The sequence below is a fragment of the Podarcis tiliguerta genome (genome assembly GCF_965153285.1).
Source record: "Podarcis tiliguerta genome assembly, chromosome: 2".
Classification (NCBI taxonomy): Eukaryota; Metazoa; Chordata; class Lepidosauria; order Squamata; family Lacertidae; genus Podarcis; species Podarcis tiliguerta.
In genome coordinates, this window is record NC_139535.1 from 40,424,812 (window position 1) to 40,440,690 (window position 15,879).

The window sequence follows — 15,879 nt, forward strand, 5'->3', positions numbered from 1 at the left end:
GGCACTGGATGCAGAGTAAATGGGAAACTCTGCCAGGCTGACAGAGAAAGCACACGTTTTCTCTTCCCCTGCCAATTTCAGGTGGTTCCTTTTTTAATATTTCCATTTTTATTGCCTACATCAATGATGCCACAGCAACCCAATAATTTCCACAGTACAGTTTTTCTTTATTTCTGTGTCACTCCCCCGTGAACCTCCTCTGAGGTAGTGCAAGCACACTCCTTGCTCCCTTTACAATATACGAAATACGATATCTTTATTGTCATTGTCCCATGCAGAACAATGAAATTGAAAAACTACATAAAACTACATAAAAACTACATAAAACATAAAACTTTGCTTCCATAGGCCTGGGCATGAGAATCTGCATTGCCAGGGGAGTCACCAAGACCTTCCCTTTTGTCTTTGGGGAGACTGAAATAAGATTCTTTATTGATTTAGAGAGGTTCTGAAGGACAATTAGAGCTCTCCAGGCCTAGTATACCTAGTTCTTGGCTATAGAAGGAGTCAGAATAGCGAAAATCACATGTTTCATGGAGCAAACATATCACCTCTTCAGGAGACAGTTCCGGGGCTTCTGCAGTAATTGCTTTTAACCATTGCATTTTGGTCCATTCCACACCTAGGCTTATAGATCCGGCAGGGCATGAAAACCTATCTCAAAGATACTCAGCCTATTTGCTACAGCATCCAGGTGGAAGCCAAATGAAGTTATTCTGCTATGATGGCCATTATCTCATGTGATATACACTGTCCACCATGCAGTTAGGCTGTCCTTGCCTACACCAACACAATCCCCTTCATTTATTCCTGGCATGGAGAAAACTGCTACAGGTGCATGGCAAATGACTTAAGAATAACAGCTTGCTACATGATTTAAGTAATATTTCATATAGCAACTCCCAAATTTGGGCTTGGGCAATTCTGTTTTTCAGAATTGGGGAGCAATTGCACCCTTGTAGTTAAGAGGGCGTAAGAAGTGTGTCCGATCAGTCGAAAGGACCGATGAGTCCAACATCTTGTTCTCCCAGCTAGACCAGATGCCTATGATTCCTACCCAGCAACTGGTACCCAGCCGCATACTGCTTTCGACAGTGGCACTGATGGCTTTATATACCCTCTATGAATTTGTCTAATATTTTAATGCCATCCGAATCAGCACCCATCGCTACATCTTGTACGAGTTCAACCATAGTTTAACTGTCCTACAACCTGGCGCAGAAAGGGTTGGGGGAAGAGGGCTGAAAGTGATACGAAACAGCTACCATGAACAGCAGTGAGGACGCATAGACACCTTTCTTTTATCCCGCTGCCACATTTGGTCAAGCAGCTTTTACAGGCTTTTAGTGTGCGACACAAAAGTACAAAGCTGGCTTACCAAATGTGGGCTGATTGTACATGCTATTGGCAACAATGCCTCTTTCATAGCACCTTCAAGTTTTCAGTCCATAGCAAGTAAGCAAGATCTAAAGGTGTATACTGTATATACACGATGCTAGGGATTGGCTTGCCGGGGGGGAGAGAGAGGGAGACATACCAATAAGCAGTTACAGTATGGCTAAAGGGAAGTTCTCTCAGCTCATTGCTTTCCTCAACAGGGTTATTTATTTATTTTTTTGCAGACAGGACACAGCTGTAATACCCTCTGCTGCTCTAAAAAAGGAAAATCTCAGGTTTGCTAAGCTCTTCCCCGCTTCCAGTGGTGTCTCTGTATCAGCCGCACACATTCTTGTTTCTGTTTCAAACCAGAGACAAGTTTACAAGGCAAGTTTCTCCTCCGCGATCGCAAGAGGCTTTCTTCCCTCTCTCTCTCTCTGCGAGACAGAGGATTAGGTCATCAGTAATACCATTTGCTTCTCTCTCTCACTTGCTCTCTTTTGGTTAATCTCCTCTCCAAGATGTCCGTGTTACAAGAGAAATAAAAGGTTTTAAGTGAGCACATGATCTCCCTCCCTCCCTCACCTTGGCACTCCAGCAGAGAGGGTGGGTTTTAGAAAGAAATGGCCACATGGCAATGCTTTAAAAACAGAATTTCAGGCGCTTGCGAGACAAAAGGTGGGGGAGGCAGCCGCAGGGGCTTGCTTTGGAGAACGCTGCCATTGTCAGACCATTGGCCCATCTAGATCAGGGCAGCCTCCTAAGCAGTGAGTGGCAGCTGCTCTCCAGGGTTCCAGACAGGACCCAGCATTGACCTTGTGGTCTCATAAATGAGAAGCAGATCCACTACCACTAGGCCACGACCCCTGCTCACAGCCTGGGTGTGGGGCAAGGTGCAGGAGTGATTGGCTCCTGCCTGCCACCCACCATTAATGAAGAATAATGTGTGATGCAGGGATAGGCATAGGCCCCCATCATACGATCCCCACACCCCTTTCGAGTGGTGGTAGGTCGCTGCTCTTGAGCCTATGTCTTGGGTCTGTGCCCCACATAAAGGGGGGTGAGAAGGCTTTCCCCGTTCCCTTCCCTTTCTCATTTCTCTTTGCCCTGCACTCTTCTTCCTTCTGAATCTTGGTTTGATGCGGAGAATTTCTCACATTAATTCTAGAGCGGCAACATGCGCCATTTGACACTATGTTCAAGCCCATCAGTTCACTGGCACACAGCCACATGCTTCACTACATTGCCATTGCAACACATGTGCATTGATAAAACGCAGCAAAAATAGCTGGGCAAATAAAGAAGCGGGTTTGAATAAACAATAAACAACTGCAAAGGCAATCTGGATGCGATTATGCGTAGGAATCTTGGATTTTTCTCTAAAGTTGTGAGTGGCAAGAGCGGCTGTCCATTTTCACCTTGAAGTTGCTTGACTGCGTATGTTGTTGTCATTGCAAAAGTTATGTTGCAGTTATACTGTCAGAAGATTGGGACAAAGGCATGAGAACCGAGGTTGCAGCTCCTACCGCATTTATCTGAATGCAACAGGACTCACTTGGCTAGGGTTGCAAGGAGACTCTTGCATCCCAGGGCTTTCAAGCTGCTGGTTCTCAGAGAGGGGAGGCACCACTGTTGCAGTCAGGGTTTTAGTTTTCTCTGCCATAACTTGGTTCCGGCACCTCTCAGGTGAGCGCCATTGCCGTTATAAGAGAACGAGGAAGGTGTTCATGGTGAGCATCATTTTTTCCAGAAAAACAGGAATCAGGAAATCTGTGAACCAAGAAGCGGCATTTGCATTTGTTTTTACCATTAACTCAGTCGGCAGCCTTGGCCTCAGTTCCTCTCTGCAGTATGGCCACAATGCTGACTTCCTTGCAGGAGTGTTGTAAGAATCATAGAATCATAGAGTTGGAAGAGACCACAAGGGCCATCGAGTCCAATTCCTTATATATTGTATTTTTTTTTAAATAATATTTTTTATTAATATTCCTTAGATATTGTATGTCAGGTGCTTTGAACACTCTAAAATTACTATGTACTTGAAGAGTACTTACTGTGACTTAATTTTGAGAAGGTGTGGCTGAGATGGTACTGCAAGGCTGCAATACTATAGCTACTTACCTAGAAGTGAGCTGAATTAACACATGAATATCAGGTGCCAACTTGAATAAAATATTGGGAAGGCCAGGTAAGCCCCGCCCTATCAACTGCACCATTTCAAATGCCCATGATTTGAATGCCAATACCCATCAACTTTGGGGGGGGGGTCTGGCCCCCTCAAATATTAAGGGGGGTGTCCAGAGTGAGCTCAGCTCAGCACTGTAAATGTTAAACATTGCTACCACGACTAGTGTTACTACTTCAGAACTCATATACACAGAACAATCCTGTTTATTTTGTAAGTCACTCCCACTGTATTCAGGGAGGCTCGTTCCTGGGTTAAGAGACTGGAGGCTCAATCCATCCCTGAAATACCTTAAGGGTTTTATTTTTTATGTGGGGGGAGTAATTATGCAGTGCTTCTATCGGGTACAATCAATCACTGTTTTATTTAAAAGGTGTTTAACAACTGAATGTGAACTAGGAGTGCTGCAGAACGCGAATACAACAGAGTTAGTGCCCAGTGGGCTTACCGACGAAGAGAGATATGTATAAAATGTAAATACCTGGCCCAAGGTCATGCACAAAGGCAGTAGTAATAAGGGTGACAAGTAGATTTTTGGTCTCCCGACGCTCAACTCTTAACTAGATACAGGGGCTGCTGCGACTGTATCTATGTATCTCCCTCCATATACACAAAAGAGCCTTTGTAGGGTATGCTGTGCACACATTATTGATGGTTATATCATATCAGTGGAAAGATAATTGTTGCTGTTCTGTCTGTCTGTGTGTACTGTACAGCTTCAATTATCTATCCATAATAGGGAGAGAGGGCAGCACTGGAGAATTTTAGGTAATCAACCTCTCCGAAAACGGAGGGGAGTTTTCAAAGCAATTACGAGGCATTGCAGGAGGTGGCCCAGTTTTTGAAAGGCAGAGAGTTTCCGCTAACTCTGATCATGACAAGACGCTGCCAATAGCCATTTCCTCCATGAATGTGTCCAATCTGCTTTTTTCTCCTGCCCTCAGCCATTTAGCTTTTAACGAGAATAAATCAACAAACATTCATTCAAAGCTAGACAACACTGATATCAGAAACTTTATTTCTGCTTCCCTTTTTCTATTTTTCTAGAAAAAGAGGTGTCAGAACCCACCATGAACACCTGCCTCGTTCTCACGTGAGAAGTGCTGGAACTGAGTTCTGGTGAGTTCTGGCTGAATAAAAGCCCTGACTAACAAACTGACCTTTCCATTCACATTGCAGAATTGTGTGTTCGTGGTGGTCCTGAATGGCTTTTCACCAACTTCTTGGGAAATAAAGGTCAAAGCAGGAATGTTTGAATTGCTAGTTCTTGCTTGACACATGCAACTTCCTTGACACATGCAACCTGACTAGCCTGTCAGGTTCTAACTTGCTGTATCATCTGCCAATGAGTGGCTGAGCAACTGTCTTCTAAATGGGTCTATGTGGGCAGAAGTATCAGGACTGCTGCCTATCATTGGCTTAGCTGCAGTGATGTCACAGAGAGGCATGGCAGCCTTGCCGTAGGCAACTGAGGTTTAAGGGGGACTTAGGAGGCCATTCCTAAAGCCAATCTGTAACTTAATTTGCATTTTCTCATCATAAGTCCAACCAAAGCTAACCATGCTAAAGTCCCATTGATTCCAGAGGAAAAGGATGAGTCACACAATTGATTCTCTTGCAGAAACAGCTGAGACTAATAGGGATTGGCAGGATTGTGCCACAGCTGAAAGCAATGTACTACAAATTTTTAAAAAGAAAAACCAACAAGGAAAGGGAAGGTACGAGAGTGGAGGGGAGAGAATAAATAACCTTAAAAAAATAATATTAAAGGACATTAGGGATTTCAAACGATGCCTTATTGTTGTGGGCCGAGTAGCTGAGCAGCCTGTGACTAGGAGGCCATTGGTCACAGACAGCTGACTTTTCCTTTATAGGGTGTGAAGGATTTTTGGCTTTAACATGTGATCTGAGTGTCTCTAGGTGTTAATGAGCACCATGCCCTGAACCATACAAGCAAACAAACATAAGATCTTCGCGGCTGGCCAAAACAGTTTTAATTTACAGGGATAAATCTCATTAAGCCAGATCCATTACATTCTACCTTTTTTCTATTTATTTGTCGTGAATTCAAGCAGCTATCTCAAATAGCATGACCAAACTGAAAACACATTTCACGTTGCCACTCGGGGTCCCCATCCATGTCTCAGGCTCTCGCGGCCAGCACATTACAACCCCGAGCAGAACTGCTAGAATGTGTGAAAGAGATGCAGATGTCCACGGCTGTGATTCTGGCGTGTGCTTGTGACACGCCATCAAGGTTTATAACAGGGTCATAAAGGCAAAAGAGTTGAGAACTGTGTCTCCTTAACTTTATCTACTTTCCGAAAGTAATGAGGATCAGAGAGATTAAAATGCAGTTAAGGGGTTTGTTTTTAATTCAGGGTGTCCCCCCCCTTTCCCTACATGAACTTTCTTTACATCACCAATGTGGCAAACTTTTGTTTTTGTGGGACAAAAACAACATCAACAAGCACCCCTCAATGTTCTTCCAACTCATAGGAACAATAGCTAAAAGGAATTGTGAACAGGAAAGATGCTCTGGAAGATGGAGCCATATTCCCTGAGCCACCATCTTCCTCTTGAAAAATCACAAAACTCTTGGGCTCCGCCAACTTTTTGCCTTGCTCCACCTCCCCCGCTATGTAGTAATTGCCCACTGCCCTTTGGAGCCCATATATAAACTTCTTCCTGCTAGCAGACTTGTCTATACCACAAAGTATGCATGGAGCTTGGCTGCAAGATGTCCCCTTATGACTACTTTGCTAGTCCCCTCCCTCCATGTTTGGCCACACCTCTGGTTCTGCAGAGAAATGCTGGATCCATCAGAAGCAGGAAATGTTTTGAATTCTGTTAGCGTTTCCCCTCAGCCCAAACAGCAGTTTTAGGCCGGGCTTTTTCCCCCAGCCGGAACTCAGTTCCGACACCTCTCAGGTGGGCACCGTTGCCATTATAAAAGGGAGGCATTGATAGTGAGTTCTGGCACCTCTTTTTCTAGAAAAATAGCACTGGATTAAGGGCTTCTACCATCAACCTGCCTCAGTCACAGTCAGAGTAATATTGCAAACCTTCCAGGAAGGGATTGAGTGATGGTGCCTCAAACTAGGGTGATGGGGACCATGCAACTTACTCCCCATAAATAAATTGCAAATCCGGCTCAAACAAGCTACCAGCCACACTCTCTGCAGTCATGTGGATGGACTCTGAAGACAAACGGGGGCATGTACCTTGCACAAGAAACACAGCAAACCCATGCTGCATTCAGGTTTTTAAAACTTTTTTATTTTTTATTTGCAACAAGGCCATTCCAGCAAGCTGCCTGCAGCAATTCTGCACTGGTATTCCAGAGCTGTAACTCTTCCCATCTCTCCTTTTCCTCCCTGCTGCTCTTCTTCGGTTTCATTGAGCCCTGTATCTTTCGCCTGGCTTTTGAGCTTCTTTTGCATGAATTTCCTTCCCCGCTTCTCAGTTTCCTGGATAGGCTCTATCACTTATCTGGATCATTTCATAGCACATAAATAAAGTGGTGAGATAAAGCACAAAGGGTTCTTGATAAAGTCCAAGTTTTGTTTAACAGTTAAGATAGTGAAAGTTTACAAGAGTTGTTCTGGGAGAGATCTGTGTTGTGAATAGAGCTATTATTGCCATTATCACATTGTTTAGACTGCTGAGCAAAAAACACAGGCATTTTCATACTTGTTTAACAGCTTCATCAGGCTGTATATTTTCATTGTCCTTTGGACTCAGTTGTCATGGGGATGAAAATGACACAATAAAAAGAATCACTGATTCCTTCATGACAACTGATAGGTCCAAGAAGTCTTTAATTAGCAGGCAGTAGAGATTAAGGATGTCAGACCCCCTCATTCTCCGTAAACTTCTCTCCAGGAGTCTGATTTTCTCCCCACAGGCCAATAGAGGGCAGTGCTATCCTGTTTCTTTTGATGCTAGATAGTGTGTGTGTGTGTGTGTGTGTGTGTGTGTGAGAGAGAGAGAGAGAGAGAGAGAGAGAGAGAGAGAGAGAGAGAGAGAGAGAAAGAAATAATCCAAAACTCCACTTTTGCTACACTGGCCTATAAGCTGGACATATGAGGGAATAATAATATATGTTTGCACAGAAGTAATATCTTTGCATTTACAATGTATTTATAGTTACAATTCATACCCAATTTTCAGGATGAAATTCCCACAATTTCAATTTGTTTTGTCACAGAGAAAAATGAAGGCAACGTATCCCTCCCCCCCCCCCCCATGGACCATGCTACTCAACTTCTACCCAAATCACAGAGCAAATGGGTATGATGTTGTAACAGAATGATTCTTCCAGAAAGGGTTTGATTAATGAATAGAACACATAAACATAGATGTGTTCACTTAAGTCATAGAAATGGCTGTATGGGTGTGTGTGGGTGTAATTGATGGTGTTCCCCATTGTTAAGGTAAGATATACCATCTGTTGAAGATGTTCTGATTCATTTCATATAAATGAACACGTTTAAAAATAAAAGCCCTTGTATAATTATTATTGAAATGTTGATACACTTAGCAAACAAGTTAGTAGATGAGTTCTTGTTCCTAAGGTTTTTTTTGTTTGTTTTTTAAATCCATAAACAGATATGAGAAGAGTCAAAAACTGTCAATACCAATGAGCATTTATTTGGCCAATTCCATCATTTTGCGCGCACACACACACACCTCTCACTCATTCACTCTCACACACCATTTTACTTCCTGTTATTTTTTTAAAGTAAACATCAAGGGTGGTCAGAATGAATTACTTTTAATGCTCAGTGTATAAATACACAGGAGCCTTCCTCTTCCTGTTCTTGAGTCACAATCCGAAGGAAAGGTTGGCATCTTACTCCTTTGGATTGTTTGATTATTGTTACTATTCATGCTTTTAAACCATTCCTTCCATAGCCAGGGCAATTTACCAGCTACCACTTTTTCAGACCGTGTCACCATTTAAAGTCTTGAGATTCTAGGAGCTATATAGCATTTTCATGGTTTGCGATTCAAGAAAAATGTTTTATGTCCTAGGCTGTTTTGTTAGACCAGCATCCTAAAGAGAAACTGAAGCAGTGGAATTATACTATTTGTTTGAGTGCCGTCATGTTCATACTATTATCATGCAACAGAAACAACAATTTCAGATCTTCAAAGGTCTTGCAGGTTTTTAATCTTCTCACAGGTCATAGCTGAAGCAATCAACAAACTGGTGATAATTGTTTTGCCTACACTTGAGCTGGCTTCACATCTTTTAATATGCATATCCAGGAGAACAACTATTTACTGAATAGTAAACATGACTTGTGCTAATTCAATATGCAGCGATTGCAGACCATCCTTTTTTAAAAGTCTTAAATATCTTCCTACCTAAGGCACCTAAAATTGTAATTCACTACCTGTGCATCGCTCTTCACAAGTCTTTGCTTTGTGAAGTTTGTTAGCTTTGACTTACGTGGCCAACTTTCAGCAGATACAGGTATGACGAGTCTCAACAGTCCTCATTTTTACTTCACTGTGGTTTACATTAAATCAGAATGAATTGTTCAGAATGCATTAATTTTTGAAATTTAAAAACAGGTATCTTAAAGTTTGGGGCAAACACCAGATGCTGGCACATTATGCATATGATAAGGCCTATCAGACTTGGGATTGCTCACATGAGTAAAGGAGCAGGCTCCGAGAGGAAAGATTCATCCTACAGAGTTTACAATCTCATTTCTCTCTGATATGACTATTTGGCCAATTCCTAACAGGTAGTGGTGAGGCCGAAGCCTGCAGTCTGTAGCAGGATTCCCATAAAACCAAATTTTTGCAGCCTTTGTGGAGTGCAAAGTTACCCCAATTAATTGCAGCCAGAATCGTAGACTCCGGGTCTGCAGGATTTGTTCTCTATTTATTTAGATGAAGGCGTTATCAGCAAAAGGAGCTGATCTTGAAGGCATGTTTACCGCCAAGATGATATATCCTGCATTACGTTATCTATAAGTATTTTTGCTATTATAGAAACTTTTCCTCCTGGCTGGAGCATTTTGCTGCAGCAAATTGCAGAGCCAAAAAAAAAAAAAGGGGGGGGGAGGAAGGGACCTTCATTTGGCGGCACAGAAAATTTGCATAAAATATTGCTCTAAGCACTGGAGGATCTTATTACATAGGGTTTTGATGATAATCTTTGTTGAAATAATATTTAACACATGCTGCACTTTTAATTAAGTATCTGAATAATCTCAAATTAATACCAGAGGTTTAAAAATAAGTTTTCATTTTAGTGAACTGTAACATAATAGCAGGCACCATGGCCATTTCTCTCTCCCTTACCCTTTGATTTAATTAAATGCCCCTTTGTGTCTTTCTTGTCACTTCAGAAATGAGCATGAAGAAAACAGGGCCAGAAACCATTTTTAAATGCTTTTTTTGCTTTTTGCACACGTCTCATTATGGTTGTTGTTGTTGTTGCTAATAATAATAATGATGGTGATGATGATGATACATTTTGCTTCTGGAATTCAGTGTTCTTTGATGAGGATGTTTAATTGGAATCAACTGGATTGGTGCTTTGCAATTTGCCTGCACACTCAAAGGGCAATTACAACATGTTGTTACCTTTGTGAAGATGTTTCGGTATATTGGTGCTGAGACAAAAGTCAGTGTTTGGGAGCAGCAGTCTGTGGCGGTGAAGTTGGTTCTGGTGCGCGGGTGCACACACACACACACACACACAACTGCAGACTGTTCAGTCTCAGCAGTTCGCACAACATAGGCATACTCTGAAGATTATTATGCTGTTGAAGTTGGAATGCAAAGTAAAAGGGAGGGCTTAATGTTTCCTGAGAGGAATCAAGCGGTTGCAAATAAATTCGCGTTTATTCTATTTATTTTTTCAAATTAAAAAGCCCTGATCTGGCAGATTTGTTTGCCTTCCACTTGGGCATATTTGACAATCAGTGCTTCATTATTTCATCTTAAGAAATTCCATTTGAATAAAGGTTCATGGGAGTGAGAGTTTTCTATTGCAGCCACTTTGGTCTCTCTCACGTCTCTCTCACACACAGGGAAGCACATTGTTTGCTCTGCATAAGGCGGCGGGTGGGGGCGGGTGGGGGGAAAGAATATTCACCATTTGGAACAGAGAGGATGTAATCAGACAGGCTTTGAAGGTTTTCTGTTAGATTCCCCCTTTATCCCATCCCATCTATCATTGTAAAGGAGACATATATAACTGCTGCAGTTTGTATATTGAGGGGAGCTGCCTGCTTTTTTCCCTTTGCTGAGATAATGACACTGTGGGTTGTTGACTGCTGTTATCTCTGATGACAGCCTTATCTGCATGGCTCTGATTCTAGCGCACAGAGTCGGGAGATATACAGTACTTATGAAACTGACCAGTGCTCCAATTATATGGGAGGGGGGGGGAAGAAAAAATCAGAACCCATTTCGACAGAGCAGGAAAATGTTCATGATTTGTACCTCCTAAATTTTCATTTCCTTTTTAAAAAAAGGAAAATTAAATATAAAATCCTTCTGGGATAGGAAGCAGCGATCAAGGTCAGACCAAAGAGAGGCAGTGGCCCCCATCCCAGTGACAGCAATCCACGTGACACGTGCGGGTTACACATGCAGATCTGTTACAGCACAAGTCATTTGTGGGGATCAAACTTACACGTACCTCCTCCTCCTTTGGGTATGCTGAGAGTACAAAGTGGTACCCAGATTCTGCCTGTCAGGCAGGTGAGCACCACTGCCTCCCTGATCACTCCGCTGAATCAGGACTAAATCGCTTCAGTCAATTCATTCAGCCAAAATGATCTCTCTGTTGGCCAACGCTAATGCAGCACAGTAGAGTTGTAAACAGAAATCTTCACAAGGCACCTTCATAAGCAGTTATGATACAGCTTGACTCCATTCCCATGCTAGAAATCAACCACTTTGGTTCATCTGTACATAAAACCTTTGTTTCTGATTTAATCTGATGAAGGCTTGGCGTACTTGAACCGCTTTATTTCTCATTTGTGAGGTAACATTTAAACATGGTTCGTATTGCAGCGCTGAGGTGAACCAGATGATTAAGTCTAATTTGCAGTTACCTGCCTGCACAATAAGAGGCAGCTGCCGGAGACCCTGTAAGCCTTACAAGTTACCAGCATGCATTAGTCCTTTCAGATAAGTAGGGTCTCAGATAACCAGGGATAACACAGGTTCGGCATTACAAAATTACAGTGCATTAGAAACCTGAAGTGGCAAGCCTTGCTCCCTCTCTCAAAACTTGCTTCGTGTACAAACTTTTGTCCCGGGTACTAAGCGAAGTTCCAAAACGAGGAATGTGTGTCAGCATCTGAGGGTGTGTGGTCCAAAATCCAGAATGTCAGATGGGCAAAAGTTAGGTAGCACAGTATAAATGTACTTCAGAGACTCGTTTGCATTATCTCTGCAAGGAATTAGCATAACTTGGATGAATATAGTAAGCAGAAGATGTTGCAATGAAGAAGGGCCCAAGCTTGCTATCTGTGCATGGTGATTCAGCTCCTTTCATCACAGAGATGAATTTACAGATCCTGCAAGCCAGCCACAAATATAAGACTCTAGTTATCTGCCATCCAGCCACTAAGCTTCTAAAGCAAATGACATTCATGGTTTTGAGGTACTTGTGCTGACTTACAAAGCTGTATACAGCTTTGGGCCCGGATCCCTGAATGCCTTCTCTCATGTTGATGGTCCTCCAGCTCTGGAATTTTGTCTTCTCTGAGATACGCAATGGCTGGTACTTACTCTTTAAAGCTGTTGACGCCAGCCTTTTGCTGGGTGCCAGAACTTATGTCTATTTTAATGTTGGCTGGTTGGAATTTATCTGCCCCCACTCCGGTGATTATTATTATTATTATGCTGATCTGTTTTAATTGCAAGCGACTCTAGAACTGCACTGGCAATGAAGAGTGGGTTGGAAATGTCATTCATTCATAAACAAAGCAAGCTTATAAAATAAAGTTGCAATTAATGAAGAAAGGAAGTTGAGATTCCCAACACGAAACCAAAAACTGCAGCAACAGCAGCTTGTTTCAAGGAAGTGTGTGATGTGCAATGCTTTTCTTGACACAATCGCTGCCATGTCACCAGGATCAATTTTGGATGCAAGTGTTATGCAGTGAAAAATTACCAGAAATGAGAGGCTGCATCCAATGTTGCAGTTCGGCTGGCACAACAGACTGCTGTGCACCCAACAGAGCTCCCTCTTCCTTTCCTGTCCCCTGTGCAGACTTAAAATCAGCACTAAGTGGTTTGGAGCAGATTTTGGGTTCATGCAACCGAAGAAGCCCCAGTGCACCAGCGGAACACTATGCAAAAAGACACTGGTTACAACCCTAGGCCTGGGAGAATGGCCTGTATTGTACGCTATGAAAATGACAGTGTATTTTCCTGAAAATCGGAGTGTGTGAACAATCTGCAGGGCACCAAAGAAGGACAGAGCCAAAGCCTCAACATCTCTTTTGAACAACTGCTTTCTTTTCGGAGCAACAGGTTTATTGTCTAGCAACTGAGTGGAGCATTTCAGTTTCAAACAATAGAGCTGGGTTTGCAATGGTTATTAAGCCAGTTTTGCTGTGGGATGGAAACTTTCCCCTCTGCAGCCTCAAAACACATGCTCCCCCCCCCCCCATTCCAGCACATGCCCTCCCTGACCACAAATGGTCACTTTTCAGCAAGATTGCTTAGAAATGATGTCAGTAATTAAAACCATTCTCCCCTAATAGACTTCGACGTTCCTTCATGAGGGAGAAAGCTGGTCTCTCACGTCATGACGCCTCAGCCATGGTAGGGCTGCTCTTTTCTTTCGCCCGGCCTACAGGCGCTAGGAGCAGCCTGTATCTGCAGACCATGGGAGCCGCTTCCATTTTGGGTTGTAAACCTAGGCAGGCAAAGTGAAGTCAGCTGTACTTTCTGGAACAGTGAATGTATTCCAGCAAAGGGTAGTTTGAAATGAAGCATACTAACAGCATGCTCTAGGAAAAAACTTAAGGGAAATGGGGGGTGGGGAGGCATGGCACACAGAGGGATTGTTGTTTGGATACCAAAAACATGCAACTCCCCCCAAAATGGCCTTGTTTGTTTGCAGGCTATGAAATATAGGCTTTCCCAGCATTTTAGTGATTTCCACACTACTCCTGCCTGATCTGGATGGTCTGTTTTCTAGACATCAGAATGAAACTATGCAACAGGCATTGAAAGGTAAAGGTAAAGGGACCCCTGACCATTAGGTCCAGTCGTGACCGACTCTGGGGTTGCGGCGCTCATCTCACTTTATTGGCCGAGGGAGCCGGCGTTTGTCCGCAGACAGCTTCTGGGTCATGTGGCCAGCATGACTAACCCGCTTCTGGCGAACCAGAGCAGCACACAGAAATGCCGTTTACCTTCCCGCCGGAGCGGTACCTATTTATCTACTTGCACTTTGATGTGCTTTCAAACTGCTAGGTTGGCAGGAGCAGGGACAGATCAACGGGAGCTCACCCCGTCGCGGGGATTTGAACCACCGACCTTCTGATCGACAAGTCCTAGGCTCTGTGGTTTAACCCACAGCGTCACCCGCGTCCCTAACAGGCATCTAAATACCGTTATATACCAGAGGCAGCAATGGTCTCCTACCACACAAAAGCACACTAAAGATCCATCATCTACAGCCACAACAGCTGATGAAAGTCTCTGCCACAGGGCTCGGTTGACTGGAAGCAGAAGGGGCCTGGTACCGTTGCCCGAGTATGGTTTAGTTCAGACTGGAAAACAAGTCCAGAGAAGTCACACTTGTCCAGAAAAGAATGTTATTGGCCCTACCGCTTGCACATATCTCTGTCATTAGAGACCCGGATGACAAAAAGAATAAGACTCACTTGCAGCAAGCAGTTTACAGGTGTACAATGGGCACAAATCAAAGTGCTCTTTTTGACTTTAGAAGCATCAGGGAAACAGAATTGCCTGCTCTTTTACTAGCATCCCTGGTGTCCCTCCTTCAGGTGGGATTATACTTTCTACGGCCTGATGAACTCTTCATGCAAAGAGGTTCAGCTGGTACCTTCCCAATTTTGTTTTAGTGTCAGAGAGTCCCATTTGTCTTGGCTATATGGAGTTTTGTTCAAGCTCAGTTTGTTCCATTTTTTTTAACTGGAGCCAGTTTGATTTGGTAGATGGGCTGCTGGAGTTGTTTCAGTTTGTAGTGGCCTGCTTTTTCTGCAGCTTAGTTGGCCCATTGGATATAGAATTGGTTGTTTTCCTACTTATTTTTATGCTCCCCTCATAGGAACATAGGAAATTGCCTTGGACTCAGACCATTCATCCATCTAAGCTCAACATTGTCTACACTGAGTAGCAGCAAACTCTCTAGGATTTCAGGTAGGAGAAATTCCCGTCTATAACTGGAGATGGCAGGGACTGAACCTGGGAACTTCTCCAGGCAATGCAAGATGCTCTTTCACTGAACTACAGCCATTCTCTGTATGCTGTTGACACTTTATTGTGCTTTATCTGTTAATGGAGCCCCCCCCCTCCCAACTGGCCTTTTTGCAGTAAGCAAATGTGCTGCAAAGTGTGGGATAACAATCACCTGACATGATGTCATACAATCGCTGCAAAACAAAAGTGCAGAATGAATGGATAAACGTATAAACTTCAGACAAACTTTGTAAAAACAAATCGGGATGAATGCTCCATAAAAAAGTTGTCTGGAAGAGCTTTAGGTGACCCCGGCTCTCTTAGCCTCAGCCCCCCCACTTGCAAAATTGGGGGGGGGGATAATACTGGCTAGGGACGCGGGTGGCGCTGTGGGTTAAAGCCTCAGCGCCTAGGGCTTGCCGATCAAGAGGTTGGCGGTTCGAATCCCCGCGGCGGGGTGCGCTCCCATTGTTCGGTCCCAGCGCCTGCCAACCTAGCAGTTCGAAAGCACCCCTGGGTGCAAGTAGATAAATAGGGACCGCTTACTAGCGGGAAGGTAAACGGCGTTTCTATGTGCGGCTCTGGCTCGCCAGAGCAGCGATGTCATGCTGGCCACGTGACCCGGAAGTGTCTTTGGACAGCGCTGGCCCCTTGCCTCTTGAGTGAGATGGGCGCACAACCCTAGAGTCTGTCAAGACTTGCCCGTACGGGCAGGGGTACCTTTACCTTTAATACTGGCTAACTTGGCTTCTTAACAACAACAACAACAACAACAACAACAGGGAGGTTGCAAGGAGCACTGTATAAATATAAAGTATGTGTTAGTGATGATGAAAATAATACGATTATCCACCTTGAATGACATCCGGATAGTGAAAATAAATAAGAAAGAGAAAGAG

General features: G+C 43.6%; 1 long non-coding RNA gene across 1 annotated transcript in view; it reads left to right on the plus strand.

Moving 5' to 3' along the window:
- Positions 1 to 4,607: 4,607 nt before the first annotated feature.
- LOC310667199 overlaps positions 4,608 to 15,879 on the plus strand; it is a 48,914-nt gene continuing 37,642 nt past the window's right edge. Inside the window, exons 1-2 of the long non-coding RNA XR_014506196.1 lie at positions 4,608 to 4,681; positions 5,184 to 5,280. This is a non-coding gene — a long non-coding RNA (uncharacterized lncRNA). The remainder of the gene's footprint in view (positions 4,682 to 5,183; positions 5,281 to 15,879) is intronic.